General features: G+C 42.0%; 1 pseudogene; it reads right to left on the bottom strand.

Moving 5' to 3' along the window:
* Positions 1-13,131: 13,131 nt before the first annotated feature.
* On the bottom strand, positions 13,132-13,249 carry LOC126482952 (5S ribosomal RNA; annotated as a pseudogene).
* Positions 13,250-15,625: the final 2,376 nt, after the last annotated feature.

The raw sequence follows: 15,625 nt of genomic DNA, 5'->3' as shown, positions 1-15,625 counted from the left end.
CCGCCGTCAGTGTCAGCCAGTTTGCGTGGCATACGGAGCACCATCGCAGTCCTTAACACTGGTAGCATGCCGCGACAGCGTGGACGTGAACCGTATGTGCAGTTGACGGACTTTGAGCGAGGGCGTATAGTGGGCATGCGGGAGGCCGAGTGGACGTACCGCCGAATTGCTCAACACGTGGGGCGTGAGGTCTCCACAGTACATCGATGTTGTCGCCAGTGGTCGGCGGAAGGTGCACGTGCCCGTCGACCTGGGACCGGACCGCAGCGACGCACGGATGCACGCCAAGACCGTAGGATCCTACGCAGTGCCGTAGGGGACCGCACCGCCACTTCCCAACAAATTACGGACACTGTTGCTCCTGGGGTATCGGCGAGGACCATTCGCAACCGTCTCCATGAAGCTGGGCTACGGTCCCGCACACCGTTAGGCCGTCTTCCGCTCACGCCCCAACATCGTGCAGCCCGCCTCCAGTGGTGTCGCGACAGGCGTGGATGGAGGGACGAATGGAGACGTGTCGTCTTCAGCGATGAGAGTCGCTTCTGCCTTGGTGCCAATGATGGTCGTATGCGTGTTTGGCGCCGTGCAGGTGAGCGCCACAATCAGGACTGCATACGACCGAGGCACACAGGGCCAACACCCAGCATCATGGTGTGGGGAGCGATCTCCTACACTGGCCGTACACCACTGGTGATCGTCGAGGGGACACTGAATAGTGCACGGTACATCCAAACCGTCATCGAACCCATCGTTCTACCATTCCTAGACCGGCAAGGGAACTTGCTGTTCCAACAGGACAATGCACGTCCGCATGTATCCCGTGCCACCCAACGTGCTCTAGAAGGTGTACGTCAACTACCCTGGGCAGCAAGATCTCCGGATCTGTCCCCCATTGAGCATGTTTGGGACTGGATTAAGCGTCGTCTCACGCGGTCTGCACGTCCAGCACGAACGCTGGTCCAACTGAGGCGCCAGGTGGAAATGACATGGCAAGCCGTTCCACAGGACTACATCCAGCATCTCTACGATCGTCTCCATGGGAGAATAGCAGCCTGCATTGCTGCGAAAGGTGGATATACACTGTACTAGTGCCGACATTGTGCATGCTCTGTTGCCTGTGTCTATGTGCCTGTGGTTCTGTCAGTGTGATCATGTGATGTATCTGACGCCAGGAATGTGTCAATAAAGTTTCCCCTTCCTGGGACAATGAATTCACGGTGTTCTTATTTCAATTTCCAGGAGTGTATTAAAGCCTCATTTAAATCCAACTGCTCAAGAAACTGCGGCAAGAGAAATCTATTGACGCACGTTAAGGGTGTGTTGTGACTTTAAGACGGACGTGAGTAATGTGAGGCGATGAGTAAGGCATTTTCTTAGTGATGAGAAGAAGGTGGAAGAGGAAACACGCCTTTGTCGACAGTATTTAGATGCCTTCCTCAAAATGAAAAGTGTCTGGATCAACTCATCCACATCTACAACTAGAATCACCAGGCCACTTAACACTGTATGGTGGATTCAGTGTCGTGCAGCACTGTCTGCTCCCCTATCCTTTTCCAGTGCCGAATGGTGCTTTGGAAGAATGATGTTTTGTAAGGGACCGTGTCCCTAATATTATCTTCATGGTCTTTTCGCCAAATCTACGTTGAAACAATATATCGGTTTATTCATCAAGGCACGCACGAACTCGGAATTGCACCAGAAAGCCACGTAGTGAGGTATTCACGATATCGATGGACCAAGAACAGGAAATTGTTTTCACAGCTGAATAATGGCTGCAGTCTCTCACACAAGATGGTACTCAACCTCTGTTGCCGCAAAGCGTGTGTGAGACGGATTTCACAGATGCTTATACGAGGCCCAAAAGTTACAGAATGGAACGTTGTCCAAACATGCTGGACCGATACTAGGTTGAGTTACCAAATGACCAAATAACGCCATCTGTGTAGATGAGATGTGGTCTCAACGCTACGACCCGGGATCCAAAACATCATCCATTGGCTTACGGCATGCAAACTGTCTAACAGAGAAAACATTCACGACATATCTGCAAGGAAAGTGATGTGCCGCAGTGTTCCAAATAAACAGGGTGAGGTTCGTTTGGATGTCTTATAGCTTAAAAAAACCGAAAGTCCTTTTGATTATTCGAAGCTGGATTTGCGAATGAAGGGCTGTTTTACTTCAGGAATTTTTTACCCAGAGACTGTTATCATCTATCAGTACAGTATAGCAAAATTTCCATGGGAAAAATATAAAGACCGAAGTTTACAATTTCTTTCAGCCGTTCACCATAGTATTGAAGTAGCAACTCCTAATTAGTCAACATTACATGAGCAAAACCTAAACCAGTCTGATGCTCCTGCAACTATTGAAAAGGCTTTGTAGCGTATCGATTGCATAATAGCTGTAATCATTAATTCATTAATTTATTTGACTTTAAGATACATAAATGTTTTAAAAATATGTAATGTCTTAATATTGTGTGAGTATCATTTTAAATCCATGTACATCTGTATTGTACGCATACTAGAATAATAGTTTTAACTGGTTTCTGCATAGGGACTAAAATATTGTTTGTAGTTAGAAAAAAAGATGGAGGTCGGTCTTCCAACAACAAAAAGGCTTTGGCATGAATAAAAAATTTAGACAGGCGTGAGTTAGAGTGCTAAATGTTTGTGAGTAAAAAAAGTCTGTGGCTAGCCTTGAAATGCAAACATCTGGAATGCTCAGAGGGACCAGAGTTACTGGAAGAAACAATTAAAAGTGCCTTGGACGTAAACCATTATCAGTGGCGGCAACATGGCATTTATTGGTTTGCTTTAAATTGTAGAAAAACGACGACAAGAGGAAACAATAGAGCGCTTTGCATGAAGAGTCTCAAATGCATCGTACTGTCTCGCTTCATTAGCACAGAAGACAATATCCGCGTTAACCTTAACACAAAGCAATGTTTAGCGTTGTACTTTTACGCATAAACCAGTATCTACTGAAGATTTCATAACATATGTGTTAAAGCGTAACAGTTTGTCACACACCCTGATTACCCTCACTAGCCTTATTAGTCTCCTATTCAGATTCCACAAATTGTCACAGCTTTAAAAAGAAGTGAATATATTGACATGAGAAAATGAAATCATTTGAAGAAATTATATAAAATGTAATAGTCAGCCAAATGGTTGTAAAGGTTTTTTTTTTAAAAGAAAAACCATACGAACCAAGTTTCGATAGTTCTAAGACTATCTTCACCAGATCGACAAAGGTTAACTAGAAAAGTATGTATGGTACAGATAATGTGTCTATAAAATAGGTACATATGTGATAATTACCAAATAAAACCAGAAGACTGTACTTACATGAAATCACATAACAACTTTAAAACGTCAGCAACAGTGCTCTCGTCAAATGACATGTTCGTGTTCCGTGAGTCAAGAACAAAACTCATAATTAAAAATGCAGACTGTTATCATAGAGTGATAAAACCGTGATTGTAAGTATCGGCATAAATTAACTGCTGTCGCCAGTGAAGACCGCCACATATACAGCACAAGAGGCGACTAAACGACACTGCCATGAGATGGACACGAGGATTAGTTGTACCATCTTTTAACCAAACTTCTTAACAAGCAAGACCAAAATTATATTACTGTAGGTATATATCAGCAACATAGTTACAGATAACTCACAATATGAAAGTTTCCCAAAATAGTGAGTCGGCCTTTTTACAGGTAGTTTTAAATAAAGTAAAAATCTGACAATGACAATTGGGTAAGGGAAACCGACATTCCCTACGGTGCTGTGAGGAAAAATTCGAAAATCAGGCCATTCAAAGTAACAGCTACAACATTTGAAAGCAGTTTTTGTTATGCACCTGTAATTGTTCGTTAAGAATTCCTATTTTTCAGGGATATCGAGTCTGAGACCTTTTTTCTCGGAGTGTAGGACACTGACAGTTAGCTCTTCTTTGGGTTTATGCCCTGTGATTAACAAGTGCTCGGCAAAGCATGTGTTACGAATATTAGTAGCCTTTTTTCCTTTAAGATGTTCTCTTAATCTTACAGATGTAGCTCGCTCTGTTTGTCCTATATAATAGACTGGGCAAGAGTTACAGACGATTTTATAAACTCCTGAATTTTGCAAATGAGACCGCGTTGAATCCAAATTGCGAATAAGATTACTTTATAGAGAATTATCGGTAGAAAAAGACACTTTCCAGTCATATTTGTTTTGCAGAAGACGCTGTATTCTGTAAGAGACTGGTCCAAGAAATGGTATTAAAATAAATTATATACTATCGTTTCGGTTAATAATGGAAACGCCCAGAGTGGTAATACTGTTCTTCGTTTTATCATTGAAAAGGTTTCTTACTATGTTCTGTTCGTAGGTATTATGCAATGCAGCAGGTTTGATGAAATGTATTTCTTCTTTAAGATTCTTATTGGAAAATAGAATAGAAAGAACTCTATGGACAGCTGAAGGAAAGAAGGCTTTTTATGAGACTGGGGCTGTGTTGAAGTCGAAGGTACTATTTGATCAATGCAAGTTTCTTTAAACAAGATATTACAGGAAATTTTATCATCTACTACTGTCGGAGTTAGCGAAAATAGCGTAATTGCCAAATTCGTTTTCAGGCTTGCAGGTGATAATTTTTTTCTTGAAGTTCGTTAAAAAATTTGAATAGGTGATCTGTCTCGTTATTCGCTCCTCTATAAATAATCAGTATCTCGTCAACATATCTAGAATATGAAATGCGCCTAAGGCAGCAGCTGGAAACTTTTTAAAATACAGTGTCTTCTGCTAACCCAATGTAATGGCAAAATAGCTTTTTCCACCGATAATTCTCTAAAAAGTAATCTTCTTCGCAATTTGGATTCAACACATTCTTATTCGCAAACGTCAGGAGTTTATAAAATTGTACGTGACTCTCGCCCAGTCTATTTCATAGGACAAACAGGGCGAGCTATATCTGTAAGATTTAGAGTGAAAAGGCTACTAATGTTCATAATACATCCTTTTCCGACCACTTGTTAATCACAAGGAAATGCAAGTATCATACACTCAGAGGAAAACGGTCCAAGATTCTATACCCTTGAAGAATTTTAAATTTTCAAACACCTCTCTCTTAAAGATGGTTTCATTCTTAACGCACAATTACACTAGTTAACAAATTTAAACATTTTTTTCTGCATCTAGTTTGTAAATGGATGGATTTACCTAATTTTGGAGTGCTAACTACACTGGTAGGCTCTGTTTTTCTCTATGATGTAACATTTGCTAGATACACAGCAGAAAAAAATGGTAATAGCAAAAATTGGCACAATTAAATCAAACCAAAATACACATTTAGAACGTTTGAAATCAATACTATTTTGTATGTATATATGGGCATGATGCCAATAAAAGGCCCAAATTAGTTCAGAAGATATTTTCATCTTTAATCGTCTTTGGTTTTTGAAAAATGAGACGACATAGCTCTTCTTTCGTTTCTCGTTTCATCACTCTCCCTAACTAGACCCCAGCAAGAGTCACCCACCATCGAAGGATTCCAATGACCTTGGTAACTGAGTTCCATGGGAAGAATGTCTTGGTGAAAACGTTCGCCATGCTCATCTCTTACGGCTCCCAAATTTTCCGGGAGGAAATCAAGGTGAGAATGTAAAAAGTGAATTTTAAGCGACATTCTACACCCCATGTTTTTACAGTCATCCAACGGGTCTTTCACAATGGTAACATAGTTTTTGTCTTTTCTGTTACCCAAAAAGGCCTTCGCAATTTCTTTAAAACAAGACGAAACAGCTAATTGCATATCTGTGAGTTTGGTATCAAAGGTTGGAACTTTCAGCAATTTTCTGATTTGTGGTCCAACAAATATACCCTCTTTCAGCTTTGCCTCATTTAATTTGGGAAACTTTTCTTTTAAGTGATTGAAAGCATCACCTGCTTTATCTAGAGCTTTTACAAAGTTCTTAATAAGACCCAGCGTCATGTGAAGGGGAGGCAAAATCATTTTATCGGGCTCAACCAATGACGTATTGTTCTCACGTTTCCAGGAACATATGACTTCCTTATAGGCCATTCCTTGACTGTATGGTGGATCTTGGTGTCACGGCACTCCCAAAGGCACAAAAAGCAGCAGTATTCCGCGAATCCAGCCTGTAAAACTGTAAGGAGTGCAACAACTTTTAAATCACAGCAAAGCTGCCATTCATGATCCTTATATTTGACTGCCACTAGCAGTAAAGCCATGGTTTCATTAGTTTCTTTCATGTCTACTGCGTAAGCGAAAGGTACGGATGGAAATGCATTGCCATTATGCACTAGTACTGCTTTCAAGCTGGTTTCACTGCAGTCAATAAATAGTTGCCACTCCTGTGGATTATGTTGTACACCTAGCTGCATCATCAGTCGATTGACATCTCTACTTACACATATTGAATTCTGGATATCGAAATACTGAGCGAAGGAAGCACCTCTTGATCTGAAACAGGAAATTATTGTCCCTGGAGCAAGAAGGTTCCGTTGTTGCAGTCTCGACCCCAAGAGTTCACCTTGCTGTTTCGAAAGTTTTAGATCGCGAACCAAATCGTTCAATTCCTTCTGATTAAGGAGCTGACGCGATGCGTCATGATATTGAGGGCAGTACTCTCCTATATGTTCAACATCTTCCGATTCACCTGACATGGTGTCTGGTTCCGTGGCTACCAAGTTACAGACAGGAACAGGCAACCCCTCATCATGGGGCACTGGCAAATGCACTGAAAATACATTTGGATACTTTATTTTATGTCTAGTTTTGCTTGAATGTCCCGAAATATTTGTAAGAGGGAAGTAACGGTGTGAATATTGGTCATTAGGTTCACACCACACCATCGGAACAGCGAATGGCATGGCTCGGCGTTTCCCTCGGCGTTTTCCTTTCAGCCACTCGGTTAAGGTTGTAGTACAGGCTATGCAGGCAATATGAGGTGCAAATTTTTATCTTGATCACCAACAGGACAATGAAATTACAGTTCATATGCCTTCTTAACAGAAGAACAGAAAAAAGCGAAATACTGAACACGAAAAATATAAAAAAAACTTTAAAAACTCAAAAATGGTAAGTGGTACAACATTTTGTAAGGTGTATTAGCATTCTACACTCAAATATACATGCTAGTTGTTGTATCACATCCCAGATGCAAAATGGCTGTTGACCAGTGTTATTGTTGCGTACTTAAAATTGAGTTCCAGGTTCAAAGCGGTTACTTAGAATTGCCTGATTTTAGAATTTTTCCTCACAGTAGCGTCGGGAATGTCAGTTTTCCTTATCCAACTGTCATTGTCAGTTTGTTTCTTGTTTAAATGTACCCGCAAAAAGGCTGAGTTACTATCCTTGCAAACTGTCACATTGCCTATTATCTGGGTAGTATATGTTACTAGTGTACACCTACAGCCATGTGTTTTGCTCTTAACGCAGAGATTTGTCGGCCATTTGTTATTTAATGGCACTACTAATCGTTGTCTCCATCCCATGGCAGTGTCGGCTAAGATGCCGCTTAGTCTGATGCCTCTTGTGGTGTGTATGTGCCAGTCTTACCCAGTTACGGCAGTTAACTTGCGCGCTACTTGTAAGCATTGCTTTATCATTGTTTGACAACTCTCTTTTTTATTATGATTTTTATTCTTGGCTCATGGAACACAAACATGTCGTTAGACGAGAGCACTGTTGCTCAAGTTTTAAGGTATTCATGTGATTTCATGCAAGTACAGTTATCGGGTTTTATTTGAGAATTGTGACATATGTATCTATTTTATGTATATTATCTATACCTTGTACATTTTTCTAGGTAACTTTTACAATTCTGATGAAGATAGTCTTAGAACTATGGAAACCAGTTTAATGTGTTTTTTTTTTTTATTGTCTGCAACCAGTTGGCAGTTTATATAATTCCATATACGGTTGCTGAGCTCACAGCCATAAAATGTTTAAAATATTTGAAGAAGCTGTAAATAGCGTTTTGGAACTATTGCTTTGCTATTCAAAGTATTATTTTGTTCAAAGTGCTCCATGTTGTACTGAAAGCTACTAATCTCACTTCATAATAAAATAATTATGAAAATCATTTCACTAAGTATAAAAATTACAGATATAAATGTTTCACTGTTAACTTAATGATACTCTAATTATCAATGTGGACAACCTGGAACTGTTATGTTAATAACTTCCTATGACAAACACAAGCAAGAACAGAAACTAACATTACATCTACAGACACACATTCTAACTCACAAAAACACACACACACTTGTGTGTGTGTGTGTGTGTGTGTGTGTGTGTGTGTGTGTGTGTGTTTGTGTTTGCATTACGTGCGATGTTAGTTTCTGTTCCTGATTGTGTATGTCATAGGAAGTTATTAACAGAACAGTTCCAGTTTCTCCACATGTATAATTAGAGTATCATTAACAGTGGAATTTTATGAAATGTTCCCGTATTTACTCTCGAAATTCGTGTGCAATTAAGAGATAGGTCTGAAATACTTATTTTAAACCATAAACAATTCAGAGTTCCCACTTGTATATCTTGTGCAATACAAACACTCATCAATAGACGTGTATAACTTATGTTTGTGGTAGTTGAAAGAAGTACTTGGTAACTACACTCCTGCAAATTGAAATAAGAACACCGTGAATTCATTGTCCCAGGAAGGGGAAACTTTATTGACACATTCCTGGCGTCACATGATCACACTGACAGAACCACAGGCACATAGACACAGGCAACAGAGCATGCACAATGTCGGCACTAGTACAGTGTATATCCACCTTTCGCAGCAATGCAGGCTGCTATTCTCCCATGGAGACGATCGTAGAGATGCTGGATGTAGTCCTGTGGAACGGCTTGCCATGCCATTTCCACCTGGCGCCTCAGTTGGACCAGCGTTCATGCTGGACGTGCAGACCGCGTGAGACGACGCTTCATCAAGTCCCAAACATGCTCAATGGGGGACAGATCCGGAGCTCTTGTTGCCCAGGGTAGTTGACTTACACCTTCTAGAGCACGTTGGTGGCACGGGATACATGCGGACGTGCATTGTCCTGTTGGAACAACAAGTTCCCTTGCCGGTCTAGGAATGGTAGAACGATGGGTTCGATGACGGTTTGGATGTACCGTGCATTATTCAGTGTCCCCTCGACGATCACCAGTGGTGTACGGCCAGTGTAGGAGATCGCTCCCCACACCATGATGCCGGGTGTTGGCCCTGTGTGCCTCGGTCGTATGCAGTCCTGATTGTGGCGCTCACCTGCACGGCGCCAAACACGCATACGACCATCATTGGCACCAAGGCAGAAGCGACTCTCATCGCTGAAGACGACACGTCTCCATTCGTCCCTCCATTCACGCCTGTCGCGACACCACTGGAGGCGGGCTGCACGATGTTGGGGCGTGAGCGGAAGACGGCCTAACGGTGTGCGGGACCGTAGCCCAGCTTCATGGAGACGGTTGCGAATGGTCCTCGCCGGTACCCCAGGAGCAACAGTGTCCCTAATTTGCTGGGAAGTGGCGGTGCGGTCCCCTACGGCAGTGCGTAGGATCCTACGGTCCTGGCGTGCATCCGTGCGTCGCTGCGGTCCGGTCCCAGGTCGACGGGCACGTGCACCTTCTGCCGACCACTGGCGACAACATCGATGTACTGTGGAGACCTCACGCCCCACGTGTTGAGCAATTCGGCGGTACGTCCACCCGGCCTCCCGCATGCCCACTATACGCCCTCGCTCAAAGTCCGTCAACTGCACATACGGTTCACGTCCACGCTGTCGCGGCATGCTACCAGTGTTAAAGACTGCGATGGAGCTCCGTATGCCACGGCAAACTGGCTGACACTGACGGCGCTGGTGCACAAATGCTGCGCAGCTAGCGCCATTCGACGGCCAACACCGCGGTTCCTGGTGTGTCCGCTGTGCCGTGCGTGTGATCATTGCTTGTACAGCCCTCTCGCAGTGTCCGGAGCAAGTATGGTGGGTCTGACATACCGGTGTTCTTTTTTCCATTTCCAGGAGTGTATTTTGAATGTACTGTTTAACTTAATTACAGATTCTGGTCTACCGCTGACGTTCTAATTAGTGCTTTCCCCAGGAAAATGGCTTAGTGGAATAATCGCTTTTCTTTACTTACGTAATGTGCAGAGTATACGTTAGTATAAAATAGTTTGTTTCTACAATATCTGCCAGGATGTCGAATAATTTATGACTTTCTACTTTTCTAGTGTCAGCTACTGTATTGTTATTCAGTTACAAGTATTTTTCTTGTTGAAGTTAAGTTCAAGTCCGCAGTTCATTAACATCTAAATATCTTACGTTTTGGTGGAAATTACTTAGCACATTCTGGGCAGGCGACAGTATTTTATTGTGCATTACTACATTCTTGTTCTCCCACTAGAATTAATTTTCATTCTTCCAATTCCTCGCTCATGCTGGAGATGAAATAAAGTATGATAACCTCTCCATTAACATACTATCGTCGTTACTCTACTTGCTGTCAAGAGGATAGCTGTGTGAGGTGGTATTGCTACAGTCCTTTCCCATTTTATTGTTACACCCCTGTGATGGGGTTGCACCTATTATGTATTTATCAGATCATAATCTGCCCAGCTACGAAAGGTTCACTTTTTGGGGAGGAGAACGGAGGGAGGCACTGTAGCTTTTATTACACATGTTAGATTTGAGATTGTAACTGATCAGCTATATCAGAATTGTCAATTCTGTGTGATACGTAGTGTGTAAGCTCTGATATTAAGGCAGATTGAGACAATTGACATCACATTCAGTTTGGAGGTTCGGTTTGGCACTACAACATAAAAATTACTTAAAATTACACCAGAAATCAATCAAGATTCAGCACAAAGTATTGACTGAGACTATACCAAACGATGATGAAAGGTTTAAGGAACAGCAGAAATGATATCAGCCACCAAATAGGTACCAAAATGAGGCACAAAATAGTAGACTAATTGGCATACTTTTGCTGCCTTGTAAGTAGAATAATTAAACGAAGGAAGAATGACATAAGAAGCACAGCTCAGCCGAACAGAACATTTCTCGCCAAAGTAAGACTACTTCTATCGAACAAAGTCTTCAATCTCAGAATGAAATTTCTTAGAATACCCAGGCATGCAAGTGAATCGTTGGCGGTATAGATACCAAAAAAAGATTGAAACATATGCATTTGATATGTTGCATGACAAATGTATGCTGAAAATTAGGTGCACCAATAAGAAATGACAAGGCTCTTTCTGCGAAAGGACGACAAATGGAAAACGTTAACTAGAAATGATAGTATAATACAATATGTGCTGGCTATAAGAGAATTACCTCATTGATACCAGATGGAGCCGCAGAAGGTGAGAAATGAGTTGAAGACAAAGACTGTGATTTAAATAACAAACGGTGTTGCAGGGTTTATGTGGAACTCTGTAATGGGTAGATAAACAGAGGAGAGGAAACAGGGGCAGGATGAATCAGTTGACTCAAAAGGCAGATGAAACATCCAAACATATAATTAGAAACAAAGATCTTCTTAAGAAGTGTTTACGCCAAAGTAGTGCTATTATTTTTCAACGTCAGAGAAAGAAACATTTCATGCCCATACTAAGATGCAACTGAACGTCCTAACAATGTAATGTAAGCAATTCCTTCGCACCACTTCACACGCTATTTAGTGCTTTCCGTCGCGATAAAGGCGGCCAGAATTTGTAACGGGAACTGTGATGTAACCCAGGATTTTGCAAATAATTGCGTCAGTGGGAGGAAATGGTCTGTATTCATATGTATCTACCATCGGTGTCGGCCGTCGAATGCGCCATGCAGAAAATTAAAATTAATTTTGACAGGCAGCGATGGCTTGTTTTATTGAAATACGGATGAAAACACTCGCTGGCCATTTGCCAAATGTGTAAAATAAATATAAAGTAAATGAATAAACAAATTCACGCTGTTGGATTCGTGGTTAGCAAACATTCAGTTCAAAATACTGGACTGGCAAGTTGCAGTACTCGCTACGTATTGAAGAAAATACAATATAAAGTTTGAGTCATTCTCCAGTGTGTCACGGCGTTTTTTTTTTTTAGTACGTTACTAATACAAAACCCGATTAAACCTCAGGATGCTAAGAATGAATATTCTTTCTAAAGAGTTAAAGGTAAAAAAACTGGAAGTACTGTTCACAGATGACCAGCTAAGGTTTAATTGTCCATGGGTTATTGGACGATTGACCACTGTTAAGAGTGTTGAAAAGAGAACTTGCGGACCTTAAAATCCCTTCACAAATGGCCAAGTCGTCATCCAGTTATGTTCTCTTTTTTTATTACATGATGTTGGCTTCCGAGATTTGGGTGCATTGGGCTTACGCTGAGTAAAACGCCTCTATATTTGCAGGTCCTTTCTATTAGGTGATGCATTAGAAGAAAATATTTCATCTGAGATTATAGCAGGATCTTTTAAATTTGCACTATCGTTGAAATGTAGTTTTGTAATTAAATGGTGGTGACTCACTTCGCTATGTAAGTTGTTTGATATAAACCTTTTCAATTTGTGTCGTGTGAGAAGCGTGTAAAGGCAATATATTTTATTTTAGTATGATAGATATCAGCAGTCGTTGATAACATTCCAGTTCTGAAGCAAATCACCTCTCTCTGTCTTGGTCTGCTTTATTTTCTGTGGCTACCTCGCTAAAACTTATAATTTCAGTTGCAATGATAATCATAATACAGGCTAACTTTTCTTATGGACTGGAACCATATGCAACACCCTGCGCTCTTACTTGAACAATATTAATGACAGAACTTTTCAGTTCCATGTTGTTGTCGGACTCTACGCAATTTGTTGCACCAGTTTGATGGAACTCTTGTTGTTTGGTGTCTAGTAGCGTCGGCATTCTGCCTTACCACCCAAGCCGTGGGGCTTATTCTGTATAATGTCTCAAAACTGAGTGTTTAGTTTAACCCATCGGGACCATCCGACCGCCGGGTCATCATCAGCTGAGGATTCGGATAGAAAGGGCGTGTGGTCAGCACACCGCTCTCCCGGTCGTTACGATCGTTTTCTTTGACCGGAGCCGCTACTCCTCAATTGGCATCACGAGGCTGAGTGCACCCCGGAAAAGGGCAACAGAACACGGCGTCCCACATGGTCACCCATCCAAGTGCTAGTCAAGCCAGACTGCGCTTAACTTCGGTGATCTGACGGGAACCGGAATATCCACTGCGGCAAGATCGTTGCCCTTGAACTGTTTGGTATAGCAAAGTACCCTAACTCCGTGAGACATTTGTGCTGCTGTTTGAATGTCTGCGCTCACCAAGGGCTCAGTTATCGTAAAGGTAAAATATTTTATTTGTTTTTTGGGGAGCAACACGTGCTGAAGAGAGCTCAATAGCTCACTTAAAATATCTCAGGCCTGAGTGTGTTTACTTGATACTTGTAAGCTAAATTTAGCAGTCGCAATTTCTTTTAACTCTTGCAATACTGCCTGCTACGCATTTTTATTTAAAGTTGTTTTAAGTGGATGATTTTGGTTTTGTTAACATAGCACTGTTTGAAACATTTGGTTGTATCATGTTGTTGCTGCGTCAGCACACGCTATTTCTTGGACTATAATTGTTGACAACTTGTTCTACATCTGCGATTAGGTGGTGGGTCCGGCTACACCTACGGGTTCTCGGTTGTTCTTGAATCTGACGGAACTGAACCTTCCGTTAAGACCCAGGTGGACCCAATAACAGCCCTCTGAATTAACCGTTTGTGGGGGAGGAGCACCCGGGAGGTGAAATGGGATGCACCTACTGTACACCGCACCCTCGGTCGGTCCGATAAATCGGATCCGAGCGGCAAAACCTGGTGTGGGCCGTGTTGACCGCTCCGTAGGACGTTCATGTCCGCACTTGGCAGATGCCGTAAGCTGGAAACTATTAGTAAGAGATGTGTCTGATGTAGATTATGGCCTGTCTAGTTGGGAGTCCGTATGTAAGGCTACATTTTCTTTTAAACGAATATATTTGGGCAAGGTTTTAAAACTATCAGTAAGTGAACTTACGAGAGCCCTTTGGCGGTGCAGTTTTTTCTGTTTTCTATAAGAAGGTATTACCTGTCTCATTTCAAAAGTTGTTATACATATGTTAGTAACTAAAGCCAACTGATAGGCTTTATGTATAAATGTTATCTGACTGTGAGTTTATTATTAAAAATATTATTTCTTCACTATTTGTTACTGCAAAATACTGTTATTCACAGTTCATGTGTAAGGTTATTCTTTCTTTTAAATGAATATGTTTGGCAAGGTTTTAAAACTGTGAGGTAATTTACTGTAGCCCTTTAGGCGTTCATTCTTTTTTTTTTTTTTATAAAAAGTTATTACCTTTCTCATCTGAAAAGTTTATACGTGCTTTGCTATCAAAAGATAACTGATCGGTTTCATGTACAAATTTCTCTCGCTCGAAGATTATGACATCTGTTATCTGTTGACTGACTTTAATAAATATTATGAACAATAAAAGGTGAGTGCTCCCCCCACTCTAAGGTCCAGTCCTTCCGTTTAGTCCTTTGGACGTTTTATGATACGCCGGATAGTACCGATTACAGTTTCATTTCGGAAATCGTTAGGGAGTTCAGTACTCCGAGATCCACAGTCTCAACAGTGTGCGGAGAAAGCCAAATTTCTGGCTCTACCTCTCACCACGGACAACGCAGTCCCAGTGGTCTTCACTTGACGACCGAGAACAGGCACGTACTAAGCGAAGTAACCGCTTAAATCAGTGTGGGACGTACGACGAAAGTATGTGTTAGGACAGTGCGGCGAAATACGGCGCTAATGGGCTGCGGCAGCAGTTGACCGACGCGAGTATCTTTGTTAAAAACATGACATGCCCTGCAGCGCCTTTCCTGGTGTCGTGACAATATAGGTTGGACCCTAGTAAGAACTGATGGTAAAGTTCGAGTAGCGCGCAGAACTCACGAAGCCACGGACCCAAGTTGTCAATAAGGCAGTTTGCAAGTTCGTTATGGCTCCATTATTCTGTGGGCTATGTTTACATGGACTGGTCTTCTGGTCCAACCGAACCGATCATTGGCTGGAAATAGTTATGTTCGGCTACTGGGAGTCATTCAAGGACTTGTATAAATTTTGAAAGTTTCGCGGCAAACTGAATGTTCAAACAATTTCGGCCTTGCAGGTGGTCGTCGTTGAATTAATTGTAAGGTATTTCGACTGGGCACCTGCCAGTCATCTTCAGGTGTTCAGGTGGGGCATCGAATACTGACGACGACTTGCTTCGTTCTGTCCTATTAAGTGCGGCGCGAGTATTCCGCGCATGCCCCAAAATTCCAACTGACAGACGGGCCACACTTTCCTGTGGTATGGCCTTTGCTGGTGGGACCGCGGACTCTACCAGGTCATTGTGTTAGCGCTCGCCGCTGCCGTTGGCGCACTCTGACGTCTAGGATTAAAACAAATCGCGGAGATGATGGGGTTCCGTGCACTGTCCCAGTGCTAGCCACTATCACGATTCTTCAGATTTTCAGCCAGACGTATTTTCACAGATTGTTTGATAGTGTAGTAGCAAAAACATGTTGCTGTTTTCAGAATCTCAATTTTATCATATAT

Source organism: Schistocerca serialis, chromosome 5, assembly GCF_023864345.2.
Source record: "Schistocerca serialis cubense isolate TAMUIC-IGC-003099 chromosome 5, iqSchSeri2.2, whole genome shotgun sequence".
Lineage (NCBI taxonomy): Eukaryota > Metazoa > Arthropoda > Insecta > Orthoptera > Acrididae > Schistocerca > Schistocerca serialis.
The sequence above is the reverse complement of the archived record's forward strand: the minus strand, read 5'-3'. Positions and strand labels throughout refer to the sequence as shown.